The 13,474-nt window shown below is 42.6% G+C and overlaps 1 protein-coding gene across 1 annotated transcript in view; it reads right to left on the bottom strand.

The window, feature by feature from the left end:
- Window positions 1-13,474, bottom strand: part of LOC106814058 (polypeptide N-acetylgalactosaminyltransferase 2-like) — a 124,652-nt gene that overhangs the window by 99,300 nt on the left and 11,878 nt on the right. The window lies entirely within an intron of this gene.

A 13,474-nucleotide genomic window follows, 5' to 3' on the forward strand; every position in this document is an offset into this window, starting at 1 on the left:
TATATATAATATATATATATGTGTGTGTGTGCGTGTGTGTGTGTGTCGATCAGTGTGCGGCAGCGTGCGCGCGGTGTACATGTGTGTTGCAGAGGAGCATTTGCACGGCATTTAGAGAAAATTGTCGGCAATAATAGGCGAAAGAGAGTAGAGTAGTAAATAGATTTCGTATTTATTTAGCATTATATTTTATTGAAACGCTCCAAGTGCCTGTGGGCACGGAGACACATTGTGCATATCTATGTTGAAACTGAACAGTGTCTCTCGCATGACATGCTCATTATACGGGCATTGTCGACAAACATTCCAATTCACAATTGCACGCTGTGATTGCTTGGCTTCCCTCGGCCTTCGTAAAGCCAGCATTCATTCACGCGCATGCTCGCGACATTCCTGCCTTTGTCTGAGAGCAAAGCAGCGCGGTTGATTGGTCAGTCCGAGCACAGGCACTTGGAGCGTTTCAATAAAATATAATGCTAAATAAAAACGAAATCTATTTACTACCCAATCTGTTTCTCTACTCTCTTTCACCTATTATTGCCGACAATTTCCTGTAAATGCCGTCCAAATGCTCATCTGCAAACACACGCTGGCCGCCGCACGCTAGCTTCTGCACACTGACACATAAATATATATATATCAGGAGTAGATAATAGTAGGATCTACTCCTGATATATATATATATATTTATGTGTCAGTGTGCCGCGGCAGCCAGCGTTTGTTGCACTTGCAGATGCATGAGCATTTGGACGGCATTTACAGGAAATTATCGGCAATAATAGGTGAAAGAGAGTATAGAAACATTAAGACTTTGGTAGTAAATAGATTCCGTATTTATTTAGCATTGTATTTTATTGAAACGCTCCAAGTGCCTGTGAGTCCGGGGATCGCAATAATAACGAACGGCAGAAGGCAATTAAATCAGGAAGTGCATAAACGAGACCCATGACTACTAAAAGACATTAGTCCGATACATATTTAGCAAAGAGTCTAGACATATCAGGTGTGCACGTAGATTGGGATCCTATATATATATATAGCCGACTTTTAAGCTATGGTAATCTTCCGAGCCTCTTAAGGTTCAATCACTTCCGCGTGTTTCCTGTTCTCTGTTTTTCTTGCTTATAATTCGCACAGTTTTGCTGGCTACCGAGCGTTACATGCTGTCTCGCATCGGCCCATGGACGCAATGCAGCAATCAGTAACTTTGACATTTTAAATAAATATCGCTGCCGCGTTCACAATAATGGCACTAATGACATAGTATGTGATGGTATTTGAATAGAACTTGAACGTATTGATTTTCCGGGAGAGGGGGGGGGGTCTTAAAGGGAGAGGCATGGATGATAGGAACGGGAGAAGTGTGAGATGGATATTCATATTCAATCAGACAGAGGTCGTCTAAGAAGACAAGCACGCAATCGGACTTTAAAAATGACTGAAAATCTCTTTCACAAACCTTCAAATGTTAATGCCTTTCCACGTAGTTTACCCAACAACTCCCTGCCCTAGCATTGGTCACCTGCCATAGAAGAGAACCTACGCGACCTACCAGACGGCATCTGGTACAGCAGATTCAGCTTGGTCCAATAGAAAATACTTGCACCATTATGAAGCACTAGCTTTATCATCTCATCAAGAGCGTATTAAGAAAGCGTATTAACCTTCTTAATACGCTCTTGATCTCATCCAGGTGTCTGTTCCCGAAAACCTATGTGGCACACTAGCCTGCTGCTACTCAAGTCATTGCTCAAGTCATTGTCATTGTCATATTTGTCATTTGTCATTTGTTATTGTCATTGCTCAAGTCATTCTGAGACCATGCCCCTGCAGCTGAGGTAAGTGACAACTCCCGGCGTAGCGCCACTATGCGCTAACACCGAACAGAAGAACAGCGGCAGAATAAAAATTGTGCCATGAAGACATCAAGTGCATATAAGCTTGCTGACACTGCTGAGACTTGCTATGATTATTATCATTAATAATAGCATTGATTGGTATTATTATCATGACATCCAAAATATGGAAATATAACTATAAGCGCCCTTTTTGTTATTACTATATTATACGTCTCAGTGTGTATACTAAAATACAGCGCGATTGCAAGAATACCTATGAGACATTGCGCGTGTGCAGGAAAGACCTAGTTACAGTAAAACACAGTAGTACAGTAGAAGCTTCATCAATCAGTAAAGTGCTACAGGCTATGAGCATAGCAATTAGTTCGAGCAACGGCAGTTATAGCAGGGTGGTAGAAAAAACATGACATTCGAAGCTTGCTAAAGCCAAACGCTATTAATGTCTGCAATTTAATGGGTGTAACCTTATCGCCCTCCATCGGCAACCCATATAAAAATAGCATGTGAACATAATATCAGGATGTGGTTTCAAGTACAGTAAAAACCGGCGTATAAGAACCTAGATTTTAAGAACCTGTTAGGCTAAAATTTCCCATTTAGACCCCTTTACATAAAAACCTGTTTTAGGCTAAGATTTTAAAGTAGGTTCTTAATTTTCCATGCAGATGAAGACTTAACAAGAAACACAAGTAAAATAAAAAAGATGAGCTTAACAATATCGATGAATGTGCCAGCACCCTGGCATTGTTATTGAGACACAGTACTGTATTATTTACATATATCTGCAAATGTAAAATCTTATCAAACAAGGATACAAGCTTCTCTTCAGTGAAACATAGTTCTTGTCAGCAAATGAGAAATACGCAGATGTATTGTTTCCACATTACAGTACAGTATGTCCATTCATAATCCAATAGACCAGCAGATGTATTGTTTTGTTGAATAAAAACAATCACAGAGCTGTGTTGAATGCTGATTAGCACTTTCTAATGTCACTAATACTGAGTTCTTCAGCAAATTCTTTGGTTTGAAGTTTCCTTGTGAACCTCTTCAAGTAACCCCTATCTCCAACCAACCTATAGTCAACAGGGATCTCAAGGCCCTTCCCTTGGCCAGCACTGTAGCGATTTATTAAATTTGGTAGACTTGTATACATTTTGCTCTTGGCTGTATCTATAGCTTTTTGGCACGCATCTTTTTGCATGTTGTTTTGTTTCCTTGGATACATACTGTATCATACATTATGGTAAGCACTGAAAAACTTGCACTGTAGCCCATCATGGGTATTAATTAGCAAAAATTGCAGTCCGTGTAAGAAAATTTTAACACAATTTGAATCAAGTATAAGCTTATACATATTAAAAGTAGAAACAAGAACCTATTTAAGAACCTTTTGAGCCTAATTTTTCAGTAAGCACCATTTAAATTATATAAGAACCTATTGAGGCTAACTTGGAATGAAAGTGTCAATGACACTGTAGCTCACCACAAAAAAAGGACACAAATGAGTGAGTAAGAAGAAGTCAGTTTTAATTGAGCAACCATCGACGTACATTATAGAAACGATTGCCATCTGTACATATTCGCCAATAACTATTTTATAAACAAAAATGAAATCACAATTTGTGACCGTAGATGGCGCTATACCGCTTTGTAGCGATGGCGTTTGAAATAAATAGGTTTATGCTGCGTTCCGACATGTTTTGTAAAACTTTACTCTAATATAGACGTTTTATCGGCAGGGTGGAGAGGAAATACCATTTTGCATTAAAGATATTGTCAATGAAATCTTGTAAAACGAACCAGACGAGTGTGACACTACAGACTGTTTGTGTCTATATTATTGCTATATTGATTGCCAAACCCTAGCTAATTTGCATAATTCTTTTTTAAATATCAAAACCCTAGCCCTTATTCATTCTCATTCACATACCAAAAATTAGCAAAATCGTGAACCTGAACTGACTAATGGCAATTCCATTTTTGCCAAAAATTGCCGTGGCTCGAAGTACGTCGACTGGGCGTGCTCCAATATAGCGACGTTTAATATGGGAGCATAGCAGTAACAACTATACCCAATTTCAAACATGTGGGCCAAACGGTTCCTGAGTCATCGTTGACCGTAGCGAAATGTTGACGGACGGACGGACGGACGACAGACGACGACCCATGGCAATAGCTCAGCTTGACGATGTCAAGGTGAGCTAAAAATCTAGGTTCTTTTTACGCGGGTTTTTACTGTATAGTACGAACGCAGTCCCCGCACTACTATGTGCTGCGCAGAAAAACACAGCCTAGGTGGTAATCCGACATATGTTTAATAACATGTTCGAATCCTGCTCACCTGACGCTACACTAGTTGTTTTTTTCAACGACTGATCGAGTGACAATTAGAAGCTACCTGTAGTACACTCCGTAACAGATCCGAGGTGCCCTTCTCTCCTGGAGATTACCAGGGCTCTCCACGCTTCACAGTGTATTTTTACGGTGTATATATATACGGTGTATACACGGTGTATACACGGTGTATATATCAAGGTGTATGCACGGTGTATACACACGGTCACCGGGTGTATACATCACGGTGTATACACACGGTGTATATTAGCCCGGCCAGGCTGTGCGACCGATTGTGACACGGTGTATACTGTATACACGGTATATACACGGTGTATATATCACGGTGTATTTTACGCTTACCTCGCGACGCTCACGCCATTAGGATGTATGCATTCGCGCATTGCCGCCATTGTAGTCACCGCCAGCTTGTTCCTCGATTCGCTTTTATTGCGCCACGCTATGACACGTCAATAAATCGGGGGGCCGTCGTCACAAACATCGTAAAGTTAATGTTATTGGTAATGCTAAGATAGCACTTACGACTAAAGTTTTACTACGACTACGACTACGAGTCAAAGTAGTGTTAAGACTAATTTTAAGACTAATTTTGTTTCTGGCAACGCGCCCCAGGTGTTGTGGTTACGTCTGTTGTCACCCCCCTTTGGGCGTAGCGGCGTAGACTACTCTACTCCGCTAAATACTCCTGGCAATGCGGGACAAGTGACTTCATTCAGTCTACAATCACACGTGAGATGGTAGAGCCTAGAGATATAAATAATATTAAAGGTTAGGTGAGAAGCTGTCAGATAGACACGAGGTCATTTTGCATCTGCATTCCTTTACTCCAGCCGCTTATAGTCGAAATCTCGTTTTTGCGACAACTTTCTACAATATTTTACTGGCCACTGAATTATACATTTCGTAGTTGTTGTGAAAACAGACACTTTGCTCAGTTGGAAACTAATTATTTTGATTCTAGTTTTCGTCAGACTATGTTAACTATTCTGAAGTACCGCTATATATATATATATATATATATATATATATATATATATATATATATATATAATATAATACTGCACGCACGTATATATACACGGGATAAACAACCTTTATGTTATATATATATAATTTAAATGATGTCGGGGCATGCGGTACAGTGCGTGTATCGGGACGGTCGGTTGGCACATTTACAGGCCATCAAGTTTCCGCACATATCATTTCTTGTCACTTGTCCGCTATTCCTCGCGCTAACTGCTTATTCCCAACGTGATGGTTATTTCTATGCGAGCTTTTTTCATCGTCAGTCGTTACTTGTTCTTTTCAATATTTTGTCTGCAGTATACATCCACATACAGCAATGCAGAGCGCACAATTCGACATGTTCCAGAACAAGGGCAATAATTCGTCTCTCTTGAGCTTCTCCGTGCTACCTTTCTTCTGCACACTTTAGTTTACAAGCACCCGCAAGCATCCTGACGATCTTCTGACGTCACGCCCGTTCGCGTACGTTGCTTTCTTCCCACCCAACCAACCCAACACCGGCATCCTCCTCTAGACTACTCTATGTAATCAAGAGCTAATAATAAGGTATTATTAGCTCTTGATGTAATCATAGATAGTAGAAGGAGACTCCCTCTACTAACTATGATGTAGTCAAGGGGTGAGACTAGGATAGCTAGCAGTGACCTGAACAGAGTGCAGCAGCATAATTTTGATATAACTCGTGTGAATACCATGGGTGGCGCTCCTGGGCCACCATACTATCAGGAGTAAGATAATATAGGATCCTAATATATAATCCTTAGATTCCTATATTATCTTACTCCTGATACTATCAGGCTATGGGTATAGCAGCCCTCACCTGCTTCTCTCGATGCAATTTATGCGCGGGCAGTAATTTAGAGGCCAGACAACCAGTCTGAGAGAGCGGAATGTTTAGGTTCTATATCGCGGGGAAAAAAGCAGGTCAGGAGAGTTCGCATCTACTATACTGAGACTTGGGGCAAGCGAAATCCGAGCATCGTGTTGCTTTAGGTGCCAGCCGAAGAGCTGTGCCGTGGTTCGATCTGCTGTCGGCCTGCCCGTCTGCAGCGCGAACACTATAGCTGCTGGCAGCAGAGATCATAGACGTCCGGCTGTCAGTTATTGCATCGTCGGCTGCTTATCACGGAACATCAAATTCGTGGGAACCGCAGCTTATACATGTAGTAGCCCATTTTGTTAGAGGTTAATGGGCTCTTGATATAGAGACACGCATACATAAGCGGACGCTGAGCGAACGGACTGTACTTCACACGAACACTTTACATGACTTTACACACAACTCAATCTCCTGGCTCACAAAACCAATCATTTGGACTGTTAACCCCTAAATAATCAATTGCGTGATACTGCATGAGAGTAATTCGCACACGTGATTTAGGCCACGAATACAGAATCACTACCGAAGCCGCATTGATAAATGGCATCACTTATAATGACAGATCTGATGCGTGCTATTACACTATTATCGCTTCTGAGCAATATCGACCAATATGCGCATTTCTCATACATCGCCCCCAAAGCTGAAAGCTCTAATTCTCACACAGTGTCTCCTGATAAAACACTATTCTCAGCCAAATACAAATTACAGCCATGTGATAAAATCTACGCGCTCAACATCTTCGCGTGTACGATGGCATGCAATATAAACATTCTAGACACCAGATGCCTGGAGGCTTTAATGAGACTAGCGATAGTAATGTGATTACGTAAAATATTTACATATCGTGAAAACAATAACAGTACGTGTGTATTCTGCTAGTCAGTAACGGAATAATCAGGGCAAGAAAAGCAATTAAAAAAAGATTACATGAAACGAGATTTAGGAAACTTGCTCGGATAATTTATGCGAAACATAAAAGATGACATCTTAGTAATAATGGCTAATGGCTATACAGTTATAACGCCGTGAATGTTTTTTTAGAAACTTATTGCACTACTTAGAATTTTCTATTCCAAACCCACAAAAGAATTTATTAGAAGACTATTCCATCCCCCCCCCCCAAAGAAGCGAAATTTCTATTCCAAACCCACATCACATTAAACATAACAGCTACCGGTGTGCGTTCTAAATAACCCCATTAAAAGGCAGCAGATTGGGAGCAATCGTTTAATTTAACATAACCCCAACGCTCATTACTCTATTTTATGGTACTTTATAACTTTACCCATAGTAGTTAGACGTGTACTGGTAGCTGGTTCAACGATCATGTAGATTCGTGTTACCTATATAACCAAGCGCCCATAAACTCTAAATTTTATGCCAGTTTATAACTTGTGTGCAATTGACATTACGCACAAGCTGCTACAAATTATGTAGGGCTGTTTCATGAAGCGCATGATGAGGACCACAAGTCGGTACCGTAGGTAGTATCAAGAGTACATGCATAATGGTAGTATTCAGCGTACAATCTAAACACTTGACGTACGACTGACTACACACGGGGTACGGCATCCTTTTAAACTCCAGGTTCCAGGATCCAGGTTCCATGTTAGGTTAGGGGTTTGCATCCCTAAAAAAGACACCTTCCGCACCGTAGTTTAAAAAAACCTTCGTGAAAAGGTGCACGTACGTTTTATTCTTTGTTAGAAGGTACTTGGCTTGCATATACACATCCCGGTGAGAAACCCCAAACACGGAAGTCATATCTAGGTCGTTCTGCGTTTGTAACGGGGAGCGCGTTGTATGCAAGGCGAGTATACGTAACAGTAAACGAGGATACATTTGTTACCTTTCAGATACAGTTATTACGTAGCCTTTGGCTTCGATTGGGGCATTTTCTACATGATTTTACATTTCTATTTGAGCGTTTTCTGAGGAGTCTTGCATTACAATACTTTCGCGCTTCATTTGCAAACGATACGTGTATATAAAAGTGCAAGTAGGAGAGTACACGCATGCACACGCAGGCTTGAACACGTACCTACATACTGCTGCGCTCAGTGATTAAACGTATTCATACAGTCACACACACACACCCATATACCCCCACGGGCATGCACGTTACACTGCACTCGATCACGCACGCCACTTACTCACATGAAACCAAATTCACCCACCATGTAACAAGACGTGTGTTACAGGCCATCAAACACGCGCGCACACACGCACGCGTGCACATAAGGTGTTGGTAAACTCAGTCACACTCGGTGTGGTACGATCACACACACATACGGACGCCTGCCCGTACCATAGGCACTAGGGACGTTTCAATAACAAAATTAAGGTAAATAAACACGAGATGTATTTACTACCAAATTCTTAATGTTTCTCTACTCTCTTTCGCCTATTATTGGTAATAACTTTCTGTAAATGCCGTTCAAATTCTCCTCTGCAACACACACGATCGAACGCCGTGCCATCATTTTATTATTGAAACGCTCCAAGTGCCTGTAACCCATGAGCACACGCAGGCTCACTCACACGCACACACAGTTACATACCTGATATGATTGAATTCTTGAAATTCGCTGCTGCTATATGCACGCACATGCACACAGAAATAACCTTCAGTAACACAGTTTCGCTAAAACCGACTCGGCCAGGCTTGTATTTTTCCTGACCCATATACGTGTGCACAAATATAAAATAGAAATTCTAGCCCGAGGCAGATGAGTTTTTACCCTGTCATTATTTGTTAATAGATGCCCCAAGCCATTCAACTTCCGTTTCTCGCTCTTTGCGTATGCAGCCGCCGTCTGCGAATGCACGCCTGGTTTGCAATTTACGCATGCAAATTCATTCTGAAATGCCTGCAATGCAGTGACTGAGAGCATTAGCCCTCGTGGCGTACCGCGAAGCAGCAGCTAGAGCTTCTAACAAGCTACCAGCACATGACAGAGACACACGCTAACCTCACACCACCACAGCTGCCTGCCGCTACATGGGCCTGCCGCAACCTAGCCCACCATACGCACATGTGCACATTCACGAGACGATTACTGCTGCCCTACACACCGCCATCTTTACGGTCTCAATGGCAGTTCGTTTTTCGTGTATACCAATAATATCAAGAGCTAATAATACCTAAGAATAGAGGTATTATTAGCTCTTGATAATATTATGCCCTTTTAACGGATCTTGACTCAAATCCACGACATATATGTAGCCTCTGGACATCTCCGACCTTGCGCCCCTCTGACATATCCGTACCTGTCACTCGGACAGGCATCTGGATATTGCCGCGCAAGTAACAGGGGGAAAAAATACTAGTCTAGTTACACTGTTTAGTAACTATACATGTACGGCTTAACTATGTTGGCGATGAGCAAGTTAAAATCCGTGATTTCGGTGATCAGTGAGGCGCGGTGACAGCTGCGGATTCTCCAGCCCGGGAATTCTCCCGAGGATCTCGCTCGCAACTTCCTGAATTGGTACGTGTGGCTCCACATCAATCAGCAGATCTAAACTGACACTTGTAGAGTTCTTCGCTTCTCTTTCTAGTTAAATCTGTGCAGTGACGCAATGAGTTTTTAGGGTAACCACCTAACTTTGAGTAAATATAGGATTTCTTGTAGATAATGGACACGAGTTTTTTTTATTTTCGACGCTTGAAAATGTTTTAAGTGTGTACGAGTATCCTCCAGAAGGGGGCTCTGCACTAATGGCAACCCTAATGGCCAAAGTCATGGAAAGTGCACTGCGCGAACAAGCCGCGTAACATGATTTAAGCGGCAGACAAGATCAAAGAAATGGACAGCGCGGGACCCGCGTGGCGGGTTATTACCACTAATGATCACAGGTCACAGTGCATTCAGATGGCTATTATCATTGTTCTAAGCGGCTGAATGCTACACTCGCTCGACTCTCAGTCGTTGACACACTCAGTGTGCAAAGGAACGATATACGTCGACGCCTACCACTACTGTTTATCAGGCGAGTCTTACTAGCTTAGCTGGTCTGCTTGTGTCTGTCACCCAAGGAAACATAGAAACGCGTGCATATGTGGATAAAGTAGGGTGAAATATTAGCGGGGAGGCGAAGCTTGGGACGGTTAAGAATTTACGATGCCGAGAACAAATAGACTTTATGCATGAGTTCGTTTCAAACTCGGTTCGACACGAGTCTGAACATGGAACCACGAACCCAAGTGCATTCAATCTCGGGTGAAAATCATTTTCCTAACGTGTCTGTAACCCGACAGTCCCCCAGCACCCACAAATTTTCTTTCTCTCTCTCTCTCTCTCTCTCTCTCTCTCTCTCTCTCTCTCTGTCTGTCTGTCTGTCTGTCTCTCTCTCTCTCTCTCTCTCTCTCTCTCTCTCTCTCTCTGTCTGTCTGTCTGTCTGTCTGTCTGTCTGTCTGTCTGTTTGTCTCCCTGTCTAATAGTGTCTATCTATCTATCCATCCACCTACCTATCCATCCATCCAAGGCCATCCATCCATCCATCCATTCATCCGTCCATCCATCCATCCATCCATTCATCCGTCCATCCATCCATCCATCCATCCATCCATCCATCCATCCATTGACATTCTCCGGCACCACCCGCTACCACCACTCCTTTACACGACAACATTTAACCACTAAAACGTTTATTACTTGAAAAATAGCCTGAGTGACCCTGAAGTGGGTTAAAAAACGTTTACAGCTTTCAGTTTAAGTATTTACCTATAACCCAATTATATTTGGGGCCACGGTTGAAAATGTGCGCTCTCTCTCTCTCTCTCTCTCTCTCTCTATTTTTTTCTCTCTCCCTCCCTCTATCTCCCTCTCCCGCCCTCTCGCTCTCGCGCGCGCCCGTGCGCGGGCACTCACTCACTTCTCAGATACACCGCGATAGTGTAAAGATCAAGCCCAACTTTACCGGGCATAAATTTACCACTTCGAGCACAAGACTTTTCTTCCTGTCACCCAGGGATTATGTGAGCCGAATAGGGACATGCTGATCGCCCTGCCGACGGCCGTCTCCCTCACACCCATCATCAGCTGATCGGTGCTCCTTATATCAGCAGTAAATAATAACAAACAAACAAAAAATAAACATGTTATTATTTACTCCGGGGTTATGTCGACACAGCGAAGATTCACGGGGCGATGAAAAGCACGCGTGCGCGGAATTCCCACGTCGCCTGAGCGTATTGCGAAATGTAATCAACGCACGGCGGCATTCGATCGCGCACACGCATCGAGCTATGCCCGGTGTCATATATATGCTTCTGCGATTTAACGCAATCGCTCGACTGAAACCCGTCTCGGTCCGGCTTGACCGTTACTGACAGTTAAGACTTAAGTGTCCAGTTATGTCCGCGCTCGTGACAGTTATGTTCGGCACGAGAACGACATCAATTTGTGGTCCTCTTCCAATTGCCCTCGTTACTGAATACTGACGCCCGCACTGTGCGCACCTCTGGCTTTCATAGATATACTAGACGGACGAAGTTATCGAGCACAGCCAATATCAGAGAGGCTGGGTAACACATTAAAGTTAATGCGGTAAATCATGGGAGTGGCTTCAGATTATTATTATAGCTGACAGGGCGATCGCGAGACAGTTTATTTACGGCCTCCATGGCTCGACGTACGCCGTCACCGATCGCCTTATCTTCACCCCTGCAGTCATATAGGAAAATTAGCAGCACACGTTGAATTTAAGGAATTTAATATAAATAGCCAATTTCTACAGTACAATCGCACATCGTTGTCGAATTAAGCTCTTATGGCCCGTGTATTGGAACAAAAACTTCTCAACAAAAGAAACGGATCACTTTCGCTGTTAACACAGAAACTCGATCGCGATAGAAACGTGTGAATTTAGGTCCCCCCCACCCTACCCCCTATATATGCACACACAAAAGGCCCTACAACACAACGTGTGTGCGTTCCACTTATGGCACTACAAGTCGCCTAAGAACAGTTTGCATACATTAAGTACGTTACAGTGAGTACTGAGTATAAAAGAACTGTTATACGCGTATTCTATATACGAGTCAACAGTATACTACACTGGTTTTGTACGGTATCAAGGATGCGGGTGATATTCTCTTACACTTTACAGTATTCTCTACTTACGCCAAAACCAGTACACGTCATATGTTGGGTTAATAGTCGCCTGTGTTATAACATTACCTGTGTTATAACATTACCTTACTCATTTCAGAGATTCTCTAAGCCTCTACTTCTAATCTAGGTGATACAGGTAACAGCTCACATAAACATGGCAAGGGCCTAGCACAGACATGGGAAAAGCTTCACGTGGGCACGACCTAGGCCTCGCGTAGATAAGGGAAGGGTCTCACATAGACATGGCAAGAGCGTCTCGTTAATCAGGCAAGGATCTCACGTAGACCTGGGCCATAATAAAAATATTTTTGTTTGCCCTCACCCGACCGACCCGCCAAAAAGGGAACGACTCAAAACAAAGTCAATAGTTATGTACCGTCCGTTTAAAAAAAATACGGTTGCAATTCAATCTATTCTAATTAAACCCGTTTAAATATTAAATGTCCAGTTTCTGAGTATGAAGTATGAATGAGAAATACAGAGAATAATACGAACTATGCTAGCAAGACCACATACACCGTTTAAGATGAAAAGCGCATTTTAAATAACAATTGCTTATGTGCTCTTGATACTATCAGGGGTTAATAATGACAAATTGTCTTCATTAACCCCTGATACTATGTATTCCGTATTTGCATTTGAGGGAAATGGTAATGAGAGCTTTCCATTGTGCCTGTGGTGAGTGACACCATAGATGGTGACACCGTAGCGAATGAGGCATATACCCGCTGGCCGCATATACACCCTTATATCGCATGTTCACATTCTCGGCGTTTATGGCCCTGTCACACCTTGACGATTTAGCCAGGGTATGCCGACGTATCAAAATTTCTCTAAAACGCTGGCATACGCTGAACTATCGATGTTTTTTTTCAATTTTGGGCGTATACATAGCTTATTCATAACGAGTTGGACGTATACATAATGTATTAGTAACTTATATAGAACGTTTCGATAATTTATAGATAACTTATACCAACGAATGCATAACGCCGGCATTAGCGTGTTGCCGGCGTTCACAACTTATGCCCAACGATAGTCTAACTTATGCATATGATAGCGCGCGGCAGCGTATCGCCGACGATCACGTGTCGTAGCCTATAAAAAGGCTGCCGCTCGACGATTCAAATCATAACCGCACTAGACGTACGTCTATGGAAAGCATTTTGTACCAAAAAGCATAAAACCTAGTTTTAGACCTTAAACCCGGGTTTTAAGAGCTTAAAACC

Source organism: Priapulus caudatus, unplaced genomic scaffold (assembly GCF_000485595.1).
Source record: "Priapulus caudatus unplaced genomic scaffold, Priapulus_caudatus-5.0.1 Scaffold25, whole genome shotgun sequence".
Lineage (NCBI taxonomy): Eukaryota > Metazoa > Priapulida > Priapulimorpha > Priapulimorphida > Priapulidae > Priapulus > Priapulus caudatus.